The sequence below is a fragment of the Danaus plexippus genome, chromosome 25, assembly GCF_018135715.1.
Source record: "Danaus plexippus chromosome 25, MEX_DaPlex, whole genome shotgun sequence".
NCBI lineage: Eukaryota > Metazoa > Arthropoda > Insecta > Lepidoptera > Nymphalidae > Danaus > Danaus plexippus.
The window spans coordinates 5,391,232-5,407,074 of NC_083553.1; the positions used below are offsets into that span (position 1 = coordinate 5,391,232).

The 15,843-nt window shown below is 32.2% G+C and overlaps 1 protein-coding gene across 1 annotated transcript in view; it reads left to right on the top strand.

Moving 5' to 3' along the window:
• Window positions 1-4,392: 4,392 nt before the first annotated feature.
• Window positions 4,393-15,843, top strand: part of LOC116775072 (uncharacterized) — a 128,498-nt gene continuing 117,047 nt past the window's right edge. The window contains exon 1 of the mRNA XM_032667878.2: window positions 4,393-4,706. The gene's annotated coding sequence lies outside the window, so the exon portion shown is untranslated. The remainder of the gene's footprint in view (window positions 4,707-15,843) is intronic.

Genomic DNA, 15,843 nt, shown 5'->3' on the forward strand with positions numbered 1-15,843 from the left:
AATAAAGAATATCATCACTGTACAAGGTGCAATGATCGCTCATTTTTTTGTATAATTCAATAAGAGCTAGATAGAAACAATGCATTAGCTTCCATTAAAATTAAATAACACTTTGAATCCATTTGACGGAAGAATTTTAGAAATTTTTAATTATTTAAAAAATAGGTACAGCATGTACATTTTATCGACTAATTGTCAGAAAGCATACGATACAAATAAAAAATACGACAAAGATATTAAGAGCCAAGATGCTTTGTGCAACTCTTGCACAATTAAGAAGTACCTACGCATGTTTCGCCTGTTTCCACGAATTTCCCGAAGAGGAAATTAAGTACCTGACATCTAGGAGTTTAGCAAAAGCCCTATGTTCTGTCGACATGAGTGTTGCTTCTCTCAGCTTATTTAGAGAATGATAGGTGGATAGAATAAGCTTATGTACGTATTTACATTTTTTCAATTCGTTGCATACGCAAGTGGAACTTCCACGTGGTTAGTGGGCATAGACGCCCAAAGACATGTTCACCATGAGAGGTGTGCAAATTTATTTTTTATGCAAACATGTACATTGGGACTCTTTCATAAGAATCTGTATTCTATCTCTCAGTTGGTTTTTGGAGTGCAGCGATACAATGGCCACAAAAACCGTGTTTAGGCTAATACAGAGACGGGAATAAACGATGGCAATATATAAACTCCTCTGAATGGTTCCCACTGTGCTGACTAGTAGATATAAAGGAGCAGAGCTTTTCAGACGCTTAAAGATTTGTCTGTGCACTACAAGACGTAGAACGAATTAAACTAGAAGACATTTAAAGTGTGGACGTCTAGAGGAAGCAAACGGTTTCAGTACAGTACTGACTACCCAGTAATTGGGTTTGGAAGCTCACTTACATATACCTTCAAGAAACTGAGAATAGCTAAGTTTAAAGCTGGTAGAGCCTAGTTGTGGTCAGTTACTACCGCTCGAACATGGGCTGGCTCGACTAGGGAAGTACCACCCTCGTACAGAAGATCGGTGTGAAGTAGTCTTAAATGGCCGCGTTTCGTCTAACGAGTGAGAGAGCCGGTTGCTCTTTCCCTGTTTCCACCCTTTCTCTTCCTCAACAACCAAGATCGGCAACGCATCCGCAATATAAGATATGTTGCGGATGTCTATGGGCGATGGTCAGTAGTGCCCATCAAGTAGGCCCTCTGCTCGTTTGCCACCTTTGCCATAAAAAAAGATTGACTTGGATCTTTCTTAAAATGGCCGTGGTAAGCTAGTATTCCTCTCCTCTATATTAAGACTTAGAAGCCTAAGTATAGTTTGAGAATTATGAACCTAGGAGTGATGGGTTGAATGTGGTTTTAAGCTGCGAGTATGATAATATTTGATCCATTCTTCATTACTTCCTATCACCTAAGAGTTAAAAAAAGTATATACGAAGTGACTTGTTAATACGTTACAGTGTTGTCACTCTTGTTCAGTTTACTCCCTTCACCATATTTATATATATGTATATTATCTTGTCTGTTTGTTGGTAAATAACTCTCAACAATTATCCAATAACCCAATTAACACAAATAAAGGCTTCTAAGAACGTTTTCCTAAGCTTTAAAACGTATTATAATTAATCTTAAGTTACGATAACTTTGTAAGTATTTTTTTCAGGGATCATCGAAGGTCAACTTTAACTCTAGACAGAAAAAAAATCACACTTTTCTATACGTCTCAGACTTCCTATTCATTCGGTAAAAGCTTTTGAAAAACCTTTTTATTAGCATTATACCTAAAAATCGGAGTTGTAGAACGGAAATCTACGTTAATCATCCTATATTTTAAACAACATAATATAGAAATAAACATTCTAGACATTCGAGAAGTCCATTTTAGTGTTGCCGCCTACAAAAAAAAATGTATTTGAATCACATAATATTATATCTTTATTCTAATTATATAAATAACAAATATATGTTTAGTATTATAGTTAAGTATATACTTTAAGGGAAAATTAAGTTCCATCTTATTAAATTCATTACACTTCTACATTTATTTAAGTAACAAAATATATAATATTGATTTAAGACTTCTTTACTTTTCATTTCTTTTAATAACACAATATTTATAGTATTGCAGTATAATTTAGGGTGTTTTGTTGTTGGAATTATTTTTATTTTTACGCTTAGTTATTGTTTATTTGAGTTAGGTGAGCGAAACAAGCAGAATGCTGTACTGGCGATTCAGATCAGTCATCCACGGAGATAACCTCTGCAACCGAATGACCGATCAGGTCAAAGCTTTTTTATTGGATAGACCAATTACCCGAGTGGTTTTTACCGAAAAGTAAAATAGATCGGACTAGCAATTTCGATTTTAGGCCAGAAAACAGAACCCATGTCCAAAAAAACGGTTCGGTACCGAAACGCTGAAGTCGCTTCACTCAATTTGCACGGAGAAGTTTTTTTTAGAGCGAAGCGGTAATAAAATACGAAGTTCCATCTAAACGTTAGTTTAGATATCCCTGGGGAACCATGCATTTCTTCAAGACGTAACTAACTCTGTCATTCGATACCTTTCTACCTTGACAATATATATATATTTGTATTCGAATTACAGACAAAGTATAAATATGTAATTTAGAAAATAAAAATGATAAAATGTATAAAATTTCATGAAATGTACGAAGCGAATACTTTGAAATGACTTAAAGTTTGTGAAATGAAAACGCTGTCACGGAAAATAAGGAAAAGTCGCAATACTTGTGCGATGTGAAGTGAGTGGACAGCATTCATTATATTTTATGTTATGTGCTGTGCACATAACTATTGTATGTTAGATATATAACGTGCAATAAGTACAGTGGTTAGCATATAGTAGAGTATATACATACATTTGACATAAATAACAAGCATGGTTAATAATTATAATGTATATATTTAGAAGGTTTTTCACCTACTGCCTGGTAACTTAACCTGCCTTCGAGCGAGTCAGTCGTCAGCTGTGTATTTAAGACGCTAAAAGATCAGTCGGAGTTAGTTGTTAGTTAAGCGTCTACAGTTGATCAGACTGGGTGTTCTGAAGTAGAGTATTGTTGTACTGAGACGAAACCTCTTAGCATTCAATGGATTCACCGTGCGGGTGCCGGGTCCATCGCGTTGCAGGGAGGGGAGCTTCAACAGTGCCTGGGACTTGTGAACTAGGTAAAGGTTTAAAGGGCTCTTTATGAAGCGCGTTAAATGCTCAACCGTCCAGGCTCCTCTCTCTACCTAACCAAAGTTGAAATTAAAATTATATTTAGGGTAATTAAGTGAATTTTAGTGAAATTATTATGATTTGTAATGTGGTGATTAATACGGAGAAAATTGTTTTATAATTTATATATAAAGTAAATGATTTAAAATTCTATGTAAATAAAAGTCTACATATTAAAATTTCTTTAAAATATACACCAGAGTTTTTGAGTAAAAGTGGCACACGTAACAATTTTACGGGGCCTACATGCTCAACTATTAAGAAAGAAGTAACAAAATGCACGCTAATTACTTGAATCTATTACAAAAACTGTCTATTATATGCAACAGAATTTATTTACATATATAGCAGATATGTCTTAGCAGTGTAAAATTTTGTTGAGGTAAGGAAAAAACAATGGGATTCTGCTCCAAGTGGCGACCGAAATAGAAGGAATTTCCAGAACTAATATCTGCAGTATGCCCTCAAGAATGGGTCTGAAATCCTCTTAGTCACTATTCACCCATATTCAGACTATCTACTTGAGTACCACAAACACTTAAAAAAGTCATTTAATAATGTTTAAAAGAAACTTTAAACTATATATACTGAATATTGAGTGAATATCCAGTCTTAATAATATTCTCCTTGATTACTACTAAAAGCTGTAATTAGTTTAGCGGTTTATGCTGTTAGCGACGTACTCGGAGATGGCGGCGACATTGTTAAATTAGTTACAAGTTTCATGTGAGACGATTCACGCTGTCTTCAGATTTTGGAAAAATTAATATAAGTTTTTCAATATCACGAACAATATGCTACAGCATTTTGTATTCAAAATTGATTAGTATCTAATGTAATAAAATAACCAAGCGAGACGAAAACAGCGTGTGTGGGGATTTGTAGAGACACTTATAAAAAAGCCCGTACAGAAAGCTCTCTATAGTCCGTCACTAAGCTTTTAAGATTACATCGTCTCTCAATTACTCTAAAACATATACATCCGTAAGCGAGGAACAAAAAAGCGAAGTACCATTCCACCCTTAACATAAACGACATAAATTTGCTCTGTAAATTTTACGGGCATCGTTTAAGTGAAGGCTCAACGTTAACAAAGAGCAGACTCGAGCAAAACCACCGATAAATATATCCAAACAATATATCGAAGCTTTGTAGTTCGCTTCATCCAATCTTTACCACATTCAAACTGATCCATCACATTCTATCTGGACTTTAATACAACAGCGTAGAGACCACTTTAAAACAATTTCTATTGAAACATTTGTATGTACTATACGAGCCATTCTGACGGTAGTCGCACGCATGCGTCGGGATCGTAAACACGCCGCGGTCGTCAGTCTCACGACGGAAGGCGCGCTGAACGGACGTCAGACAGCGCTGCGCGGTATACGATACGCACCGCGTGTGCTATGTGAATTGTTATACGTATTCCATTTAGTTTTATAAGTGAGCGATTTTTGGAGGGCTTTCGACGGTGAGTGCTTCTCTTTGATTCTATAACCGGTGAACCGGTTACAGAACATTTGTTTTATATTTTTAATGTATAATCTGTTTTGAATGTGTCGTTTTTTTCTAAGTGCTTGTAATTTCCACATTGTTGTTATTAAAATGCATGCCAGCAAGCGGCGTCGCGAGGAGTTCCCTATGGGGGATTACATTAATAATTCGATATATTTACATTTGTAAATGAAATATTAGATTGTATTTTAATAAGTAATTGAAGACACGAGGACAAAAAGTGTAACAAATATCAAAATTTTTGTATTACTTCTTATGGAAGGCGTTGTTGTTCTACGTCTGTCAGTATGATGTATGTACATAGTGCCATGTACAAAAATTGCTGACAGACAAACAGAATACCATGACCTAGATAAACAAAGCTTGTTGCGGTCAAATACAAAAAAAAAAACTCATGGCTCGTTACATACTGATACTGTATTATTCTAAACAAATCTTGTGAAAGAAATCTTTATTTATTATTTCTCATCTCTTCATCATTTCTCTAAAAGAGATGTTATATTTGTTAATTAATATTTTATTATACATAATACATTTTTTTTTACGATTACGATTTTTTTTTTTATTATTTTAGTCACAAATACAAATTTCAAACAGTATGGCCATCATCAATAAGCTTATATAAAAAAAACAATCTCAGTATATGTGTGTTATTAGAACTCAAATGATAATTAAGATGAAGAAAAATAAGCAAATAAGATTTTCTCATAAATTGTTTTTTGTTGGTTATAATAAATGTAATATGATCACACCATAACGAGATTCTGAAGTATAAATTTTGTATCATATTGGCATTATTAAATAGTAATTCAATATTGGATGAGAAAATTTTTACGAAATAGGTTATGCGATTCGATTACTAAAGTTTATATAACAGAAACAAGTGGAATAAAATTTTAAAATCGCGAACATGTACACGGTATGTGATATGATCTATTTTGTATATATCCATGGTGTTCGGCTACAAATACATATATGTATATAAAAAAATTCGACGAAACATTTTTTGGTAGTTAATAAAATAAAAAAGGAATATTATCTATATAAAAAGATTATATTATAATACAGTTAATAAAACAATATTTCTTAATAAGAAAAAAATGTGACAGATCTCATATTATTTTGTTATTGTTATGATGTTAAGTAATTAGTTTTTCATTCACAGCTCTTCAGTGGGATGATTAATAAAATGTGTCAATGCAAAACCATTCATTATTAAGTCTTTTCTACAAATAATGTCTTAAAACTTTCTATTCGTTCATATTCGCATGATATTTGAATATGTAAGGAAAGAATGGGTTTGCCAGATAAACGTACATAAAATAAAAGTAGACACCGAATTCAGGAATTCGTATTTATTGTTCAATAACACTGAATTCCATTAAAAGAAAATAGGCGACTCGATCACGGAGGTGGTGGTAAAATATAATACTGTCCCACTCTATACTACTCTGTATAGAGTGGACTAGGCTAGACAGACAAAGTCGTGACACAAAACTTTGCCGCCAACCGGTTGGTCGGGCTCTGGTATCTGGAATCATAAGGCCATAAAGAGGATGGGTGTAATCAGTTGACTGATGATTTGGGGCGAGTATGATACGTGGTGTATAGTGCTCGGTCATGGAGGGTAGTGGGATCCGAAGACAGTTGCCCAGCTGTCCTTTCGCAGTCGGTAGGGGCTTAATTAGTGGGCTAGGCATCTATGAGAGGCCGTGTATAATTTCAGGGTAGGTTCATTCATGGCGGTTGGCGACAGGGTGAGAGGACCTGATGAAGATTTTTTAGGGGCTTCCGGCTTCCCTGCAGTCTCTCTATCAAGCCCAAACACACAGCCTAATAAGTCTGCTTGTGTTTTTTTTCGTCACCTCCTATCCTTGGCGGCAGGTTAGCTTCTTTATTGGAGACTCATCGATATGTGTGAACTGTGTAAGCCATGTGATACGTCAGGTGATGGAGTACTTTATGCCGTGCAACTTCTTAATTGGTGGGTATGCTCTTGTATGACTACCAACTGACTGTGTTCAGGGTGAAAAGCGCAACCAAAGTTGATGGTAGTAGTTTCAAAAATCCGGTAGGTACTTTCCATAAAAAGCGCCGTTATCAATTCACGAAGCCCTTCAAAAGGGTATTTAACGATTATAGTGAGAAACTCATTGCTCCAACTTTTTGTAGCAGAGCTCTGGTTTTTTGCAGTAAAGAACTCTTTTTCCTAGCTAAAGCAGTCTAGACAAACTCTTGCCAGACTGCCAAAAACTGCTCGTTTCTGTTTTCGTTCAAAATTTATCTCTCGACTATAAAAATCGCTGACCTGACTGTGCTCTCCCTATGACCGATGTACCAATTAGAAATAAACTGGTACTTAAAACTCTGTTTAGTCTTAATGTGTACAAAGCTAATCACCTGGATTGTATCTCAGACATAGTCTCAAAAACATGTGCACCCAAATTATTTTCTATTTTGAAGCGATTTGTTCCGTCTCGCTTTAATGAGTGAATAGTGCCTAAATTTTGAAAGCTTACTAACGTGGTGCCTGTATCTAAGAAAGTAAGCCATAACAACCCTGTTAATTGCCCTGATTATTTTAATCGTAACCGGAAATTATATTGAACGGATACCTTAGAAATACCTAAATGACAATGATCTTTTCGAGTCCAACAATTTGAGTTTTGCCGAAATCGGTACTTCTTGTGATTTTCACATATTTGTAGGGGACGGCTTTAGAAAACAATCGTGACTCTGTCGTGGTTCGATTTAAGTCTTGTCAATTTTCAACAAGGTCTAGCACGATAGCTTTATTGGTAAGCTTTGCATCTAGGGCACATTCCCTGGTCTGATAGTATGGTGTTCCAACTATCCGACGGATCGTGCTAACCTACAAGTAGATGTTGCCAATGTCTGCTTGTTCGATTCTTCGGCAGTCATAACAAGGGTTCCTTAGGGGTCTGTCCTCTCTGTAACATTATTTGTGCTATGATGTGCTATTACTAGGTTTCTTTGGTTACACAGATGACAGCACAGTTGTGGATTGGTATCAATCTAGCCCTAAAGCCAATCAGAATCAATAAGATTTAGAAAGAGAAGCGTATCATTGATTTTAGAAACCGTAGTATTTTCTACTATATTTGTTTTCTAGAGAAACTTTGCAGTATTAAGTTCTGACTAAATTGATTTTTAAGTTGTCATTACAATGTATACATAAAACTTTAAACGTGTGATTATTGAAGTAAATCTGGGGAATGTCTGCAGTAGGGGGTTGTACACGAGAGGAGGGAAGTACGAGTATTTGAAGGGTCGGAAACGCGTAAATGATACTTCTGGTATTACAGGAATCAATCGAATACGGTGACGGTTTAACGTCAGGCGAATTTAAAAACAAAATAAATTCATCGCCGCGTTTGTCTCAATACATCTTTTTAAAAAGAATAAATTAATTTTTTGTTGGTATTGAAAATAATTTAATGTCCTCCGAAATAAGTTAGTTATTTTAATATTTATTAGTTCAAGAACATGAAAGTAATAGAAAAAGAGCTAAGTGTAAATCCTTAATATATTTCTTTGTTTCACAAAATCAGAGGCCACAATGTACTGGAGCGGTTCCTGATTCCACAGATGAGTTTATAACGCTGAATATGAAATTAAAGGAATCTGCATATGCAAAAAGGAGCAGTTTTTTTGCGTTTTCCATCTATCCCGACTGGAAAGTGGGATATAATTAAGAGTTATTCAAATTACAGAGCCCATTCACTAGATTAAGGCTTAATTTTTTATTTTATTTAACAAACATGTTTTGTTAATTGAAATTCTTAAAATACAATACGCCATAGAAATTTCCCGTTTAAAAGTTATTTTTCAATTCATTTTTTAGTTCGCGAGAAACAATCCGGAACTTTGGAGTATGTTTTTGACACAGCAGAGTTAATAATTGCTTGTTTTATTTTATCATAAAAAGTTCGATTATGCAAAATACGATAAGGTATTTTGGCAATTTTAACTCTGCTGTTGTGATGCTGAAGTGTTTTATAGAAGGGATGGACCTTGCAAAAACGTGGCACAGATCGATAAATGCCAGAATATCCAACTGAGCCGAATAGCTACCCTAAACGACATGCATATCCATGTCCATTGCAGCATATCGTATAGTTTGAACCCTCGACTTAAAAAGAACTGTGTTCTAAGTTTAATGTCTATCTGTACGTGTCTATCTGTATGTGGCATCACAGTTCCAAAAAATTTCGATGCCTTTTTTTATGAAAGCTAGTTTTCTTGCGGTGGATTTTAGTTAAATTTGCTTAAAAATAAGAACTGCTAAGAATCTAAAGACGTACATAATGTAAGCATATCGGAATAATTAGACTTAACCAACAGAGTTCATTGAGAACGGACTTATGATAAAAAATACTATCCATTCGTTATTCTAAATGTCCTAATTATCATCGCAAATTTTTTTTTATAAAAAATTTAAATTAGGTACACCAACTAGACAAAGAAACAAGATTACACAGAAATTTCGTTGCAATGTCTGACTCAATTTATGCATAAATACTTCTTTTTCTTAATTCTTCCTTTTGGACAGGCTAAGATCTTAGACCATGCTGCCTGCTGCATTGATACTTTCAGGTGTTTATAGAATTAAATAATATTTTTATTTTTTTTAGTTTGATTACGTGGATTTTAATTCATGTCTTAATCGTTTTTGTTCTATAGCCTCTATTTTAATCAGTTGTTATTTATGTACATTCTCGAAATATCTTAAACTCATAAAAGCATGACATTGATTTTTAAAAAGCTTTTTTTAACTAATTTTAAAAGGAGTTAATTTCGGTTCAACTTTGTGGCGACAAACCTTCGCCTTGGAATTGGCTGTATAATCAAGCCTTTTATGTAACTGGAAATTAACGTCAAACATATTTCAATAGAGAATAAATATGAAAAGAAAATTCTTTTCTCATATAACTTTCTTGTAAAATAAAAATTTGTTAAATTTATCACATTGCTTCATAGATGTATGTTATTGTATCAAGCCTTGAGCAAAGGTTATTACGTAATTATATATTTTGACTTTGTTATGTCCGTTGGAATGTCGGTTTTTGAGACAAAAAATATCCTTTCCCATCTTAATACTCTTTTTTACTTTTATACGAAACAATGAAATCATTATTATGTTAAAAGTTAACGGACAGACAGAATCACGTTACATTAAGTTTCTATATATTATAATTCATAATAACTTTGAGAATTGATAACATATAATCAGAAAAAAAGAAATATTTTGTGATATTAATAGGTACACTGTACTGACAGTTGGCTGTGACAGTATAATCTACTGGCTTCCGGCCGCCACTGGTTCCGTAAGGCCCAAGGACAGGTTGTTAGGTCCGAGGTAGGGCCGTTACGTTGGAAGAATAAATTGTGTGGTGTATTTTTGAATCAATGAAGGACACAGTAGACACCATAAATTAGCACGAAATGTACTGAAGACAAAGTTTTATAAGAAATTCACTAAAGCTGATTGTATCACTTGCTTGCTGAATGTAGATTTAAGATATCAAAATCAATCTTATCAATCCAGAAGCTATCTAATGAGTAATATCTTATTAAACTGAATTTATAGAATAATAGATGTTTTCTGCCGATCTGTCGCATGTCGCATTACAGGGGCGATGAGGTAATCTTACCAACCTTGTACATAATGGTTTTTATTTTCACATATTTTAGTGCAAATACTCTGTCATTGTGTATTTTGATCTGTGATTTTATTTGTTACTGTGGTCAGTTATTATACGTCTTATCTCAATGATTATGTTTTTCGGTTTCTCATAAAATTTAATGTAATTTAAACTCTTTGGATTGATTTCCCATTCTATTCCTATTTTCGTATTGTGTTGAGATTAAGCCTACTAGTAGCCTTACTGTTTAATTTTCCATGCAAATTAAAATTTCTTTTGGTTTCTGTCTTTTTTTAGAGATTTTGAGAGAGATATACACTGTCTGTTAATCATACCCGGCCATTTTAATCTACTAGTAACATTTAAAGGGCGCGATAAATTTGAGCCGTTGGTAGAATTATCTAGTCAAAAGGAGGATTGGAAGGTGAGATTAGAGATAAGTCAGAGAGGACGAGTGTGAATATTCCATAGAAAGTCTTTCTTATTGAATTAAAAATATTCTTGCCAAGTAAAAACTGTGTTCGCCAATACTCAAAGGCGTTTTATTCTTCATTGTTTTAAAAGTTAGAAGCTTTTGTTAATTAATTATAAGATTTGCCGTCGAAGAATTTTAATCATTTCAAAGACAGATAAAGTTTTATTTTTGTGTGTAAAAATTTAAAGTATATATATAAGGATAATATAATAACAATATTTTAAACATGTACTCTCAATATCTTGGGATAAATTCTTAAAGACAGTTACTAATTTTGTCTGTAATATTAATAAATACAGCATTGAATTGAAAAAGAAATACCACCACCACAGAATAAAAATATCTCCTTAAATAAAATTATTGACAATATAAAGAAATATTGTTCTTGAAAAAGTTTTAGAACTCATACATATTTAAATGGACTTAATAACTTTTTTTACAGTACTCACTTACATTTTTGTTAGTTGTTACACTTAATACAACGTTCTGTGTATTTTTACTAGTATTTAAACGTATTTTCATATTAACAAAAAGACATCATTAATGTTGCTACAAAGAAGAGATCGTTAAAAACAAATAAATAATCTAAAACTAGACAGTGCAGGTTAAAAAAAATCATTTGATATTAAAGTTCTAAAGATTATTTGTATTGTTATAAAATATATGGATTTATAAAGCATTATATTCGAGTTATTTAATTAAACTAGCTACGAAGTGCGATCGACACTTAACATGAAAATGATTTTCTTAACTTTTAAAGATCACGTTTACGTCTTATAATTCCAAATTAATAAGATTGAAATCGCCAACCCTTCTTGAGCAAGCGTGGTGATTAATGCTCTAACCTTCTCGATAGGCTGACGATGATGATCATAAAATGTATTTAGGATAAATTATGAGAATTAATATAAAGGTTCACTCTCAAACAATATTCATACATGTTTATATATTTAAAAACATATAATATTAATACAATTTATAAGTTTCTTTATTTACAATTGTCCATAAAGTAAATTATTATGAAGATACACAAGTTAACTTCTAAGTCAACGTAAAAAAGATGCCATTTTATCAAATTTATAAGATATTTGATTGTTAATAATTTTGTAATATTTGTAAATAATTGAGTTTCGTTATTATTGTTTAATTTTAGTTTACCGATTTTTTTTAATTACGTAAGATGATTAATATTAAAACTTTTTAATATATTCATAATCTTAAAAAAAGTTACCAAAAAAAAAAAAAGTATTGCTATAAAAAATTTGTAAGTGTCCTTAAACCAAATACTGAGAGCACTCTTGCTATCTAAATGGACTGGCCACTCTGTTGCGAATGCAGTTAATTTTATTTTCTACTATAAAGTCAAGCATTTCCATTGGTACGTTGTATAAATTCAATTTGTAACGGCCAATGGAACTTTAAGAGGAAAGTACTGTCGAAAAGTATTTCAAAAAAGAGCGAGCGGACACTCGAATGCTCCGCCATTGTCCACATGGCGGCCGGTGCGTTCAGAAATTTTTATGTTTGATATTAAACATTAATAACATTTTTGCAATTTTTTTTTATTAAATCTTATTTATATAATTTTACAATTTTTCATTAATGTTTATTGATATAAAAAATTCAAATCAATTTCTTTTTCCAGTGTTTTCAATATCTGGTATAGTGTCCTGCTGCCAGTAAAATAAAATTAATTATGCTTTTGTTTGCTTACACTTTTGAAATATACGGTATAAGGCTTGTTAAATTATTAACAGACAAGAATTTTATTTTCATATATACTATGTCATAGCAAACATGCTCTAAGGAACGATTTGTTCGCATTTTTGTCGTTTACCTAAACACATTAAGTTTAAACGTCAGCTAATTTGACAACGCAAACTTAGGTAAACTGTCAAACGTCAAAACATATAGGAGGCTCTATTTTACATTTGAAGTGAAATTTGCGTTACCGTATTTCTTTTAACTAAACCTCTTTGTTATTTTACATTAATTATTACGAAACTAATACTTAACATACCGTTCCCGCTGGAAATAATCCACATTTATTATTCAAATATATGCTCTGAAATTCTACATTCATTAAACACAATATTATGTTTGAGTTTTGATGTTCTATGCTATGGTACTTTAATTTAAAAGTAGATTAGTTCAACTTCATTTTCAATTTAAAGCTGTAAATTTGAATTAAAATAAAAAAATAATAATTTTCAAATATATATAATATATTTTACGTTATAATAAATGTACAACGTATTTTTATATAAAATTATATAATAATAATATGAAAAGCTACTTCCAAAAAACTGTAATTTGATTCGAGTTTTATTAGAGAAAAATATATAAAAAGGCTACGTTCAAAAAGAATTCCGACAAAATAATAAATACGAAGAAATTTCTTAGCCATCCAATGTCATATATTTTAGTATCTTATTTTTCAACTCTGTATAAATTTTATAATTAAATCCATATAACATCAAATTTAAAATATGTTTTACATTATTATATTATTTTAATATTTTATTAGAATGTTTGTTATTTGACCTTTGCCATCCAAATCGCCTCCTGTCAAATACAAATCAATGTATGACAAATGTCAAATTCCGTTAAATGACATTAGACTATAAAATAGCTCAGTTCGGAAATCAGTAGCTTTGTATGCATCAGTATAACAGGAAGATTATAGGGCTTTTTATTTGACATCCTTAAGGGATAATAGTCATCTAAGACAGACGTCAAAAATCATCCCCAGGACCAAATGCTTATTTATTATCTACTTATTTATTATCTATTATATTAAAATTTTTATCTATTACCTACTTATTCCTCAAAGAATTTGTGAAATTGTAAAGAAATTATCATATACACATTTTATTTGATAGTGTTCTAGCTGAAAACATCGATTCAACACCAGCGGCCTTGAATTTTGCAATTATGGATAAAGCAAATCGGAAACGCCATGTTTCTGTTCAAGCTCACCGCAGCTGACTTAAATCGATGTCAGAAATGTAATATTTTTAACAGCAGTTGTTACACTTTTGTAGCGTAAGACATATATGGATCTTAAATTTTTTTGATTTTGTTAAAATTATTACCTATTATATTCAAAGAGCGATTTTGTACATATATGGGAAAATTTCTTTACCTTCGTCTGTATTTTTTGTCTAAAATAAAACACATATGTAGTATAAATCGTGAAATTACTGACAAACCACCCAGTGCGTCGCTGGCAGTAATCTTGTACGTGAAGTTGATATTTTAATTTGATATAAAATTTGAATATTATAACCATAACTATATAAAATTACTGATGATTACCGACCGTGTTATGACCAATCGAATATTACTGATCTGATGATGATGATGATGATTCAAACGTTGATCGTAAATGTATTATACGTTATATTGCGTCATGTTAACTACATAGCTTTCGAGTTTATTGTTTGGAATTGTTAATTAGCAACTGTTTGTAATTAACACCTCGGCTGTGTCGTCTCCCCACGCCTCCCTGGTACACAAACTGGTTGCGTCGTCACCATACTCCGTGTAAAGTTTCAAATGTTCAGTTTACGCATCAGGAACCCCTTACACAAATGCACCGAACATTCTAGAACATGTTAGCTTTTATGTTTACGGTTATACTGTTTTAATAAACATATTAAAGGAGCTTGAGTTATATGAAAATAAATTCGGTTGATGGTAATGGAAACCTGTATGATTTTAAATATATGATCAATCGGGGTTTATGTATATTTTATATAAAATAGAACTTTAATAATATGAAAATAAAATCGAAATTGCTTTATGTACATCATCAACTTTAAGTACATAAAATAAATAATCTTATGAATATTTGTCTTTTATATAAATTAAAAAAAAGGGCATATTTTATCTTATAACCTATTTCACTGATACTAAGTCGTTTGAAAAAAATTTGCTAGGTAATGACAGTCTCATCTATGTAGTTCACAAGGATTTTGTAATTCAAATCTTATTTGCGTATATCGAGTTAGAGATTGCTCTACTTTCTTAAATAATGATATGCGTTTAGGGACATAATAAGTTTTTCAAAGTTTCATCCTAGTCATATATGTTTTAATAACTGTATGAGTACTCTCGTAGGTTGTTGAATAGCAAACGAAACGACTACGCAAAGTCGTGCTAAGCATACTGATGTCCTCATATACGTTGTTATTACTTTAAATATTTTGAATAAAAAACTATATTTTTATATGTATATAAGTAAAAATTGCATTCCAAACTAACAAACAAAGCCGTGTGTGAAGCCAGTGTTTAATGAACTTAGGAAAAGGGCTTCACTTAACCTAAAACTTTTTGACTGATTAAAGGAAGCGGGACGATCGTTTAGTGAGGTCTTGTTCGGCCAGGCTTTGATAATCGCACTACTTAGTACTTGGTTCATCTTCAGGATACGGGACTTCATATTTTGTATAAGACGAAAATGCGTTAAGAAATGGTTTAACCTGGTTTAATTGTAACTATTTAAACTCATTTCAATTCTATACTTTATACTGGACACAGAAAAAATATTTGTATAGATCACTTATGAGTTTGTTTGAAAATTAACTATCCTTTGAGGAGACCAGACGCAAAACGTAAATATGTGCGGGGTATAACTAATTTTATTTGGAACTTTAACTTACACACACACATATATATAAATCCTCTTTACGTGTGTATGTCACGTTACTTCATCTAAAGGGCTGTACGATTTGAATGTTGCAGATGCAGATGGCAGATAGCGTTGCAGTCGTTATCTAGGTTATTTAAAATGAACAACTGCGACGTAGGATATTATAAGTATTGTTTTAAAACATTTTATACCTTGTTCACGTGGACGAAGTCGGGGGAAAACATTAAAGTATAAATTTGCTATACCATTATTTCACGTAATTGTCAAGTTAAATAAGCCATTGTTATTTGGTCAACAA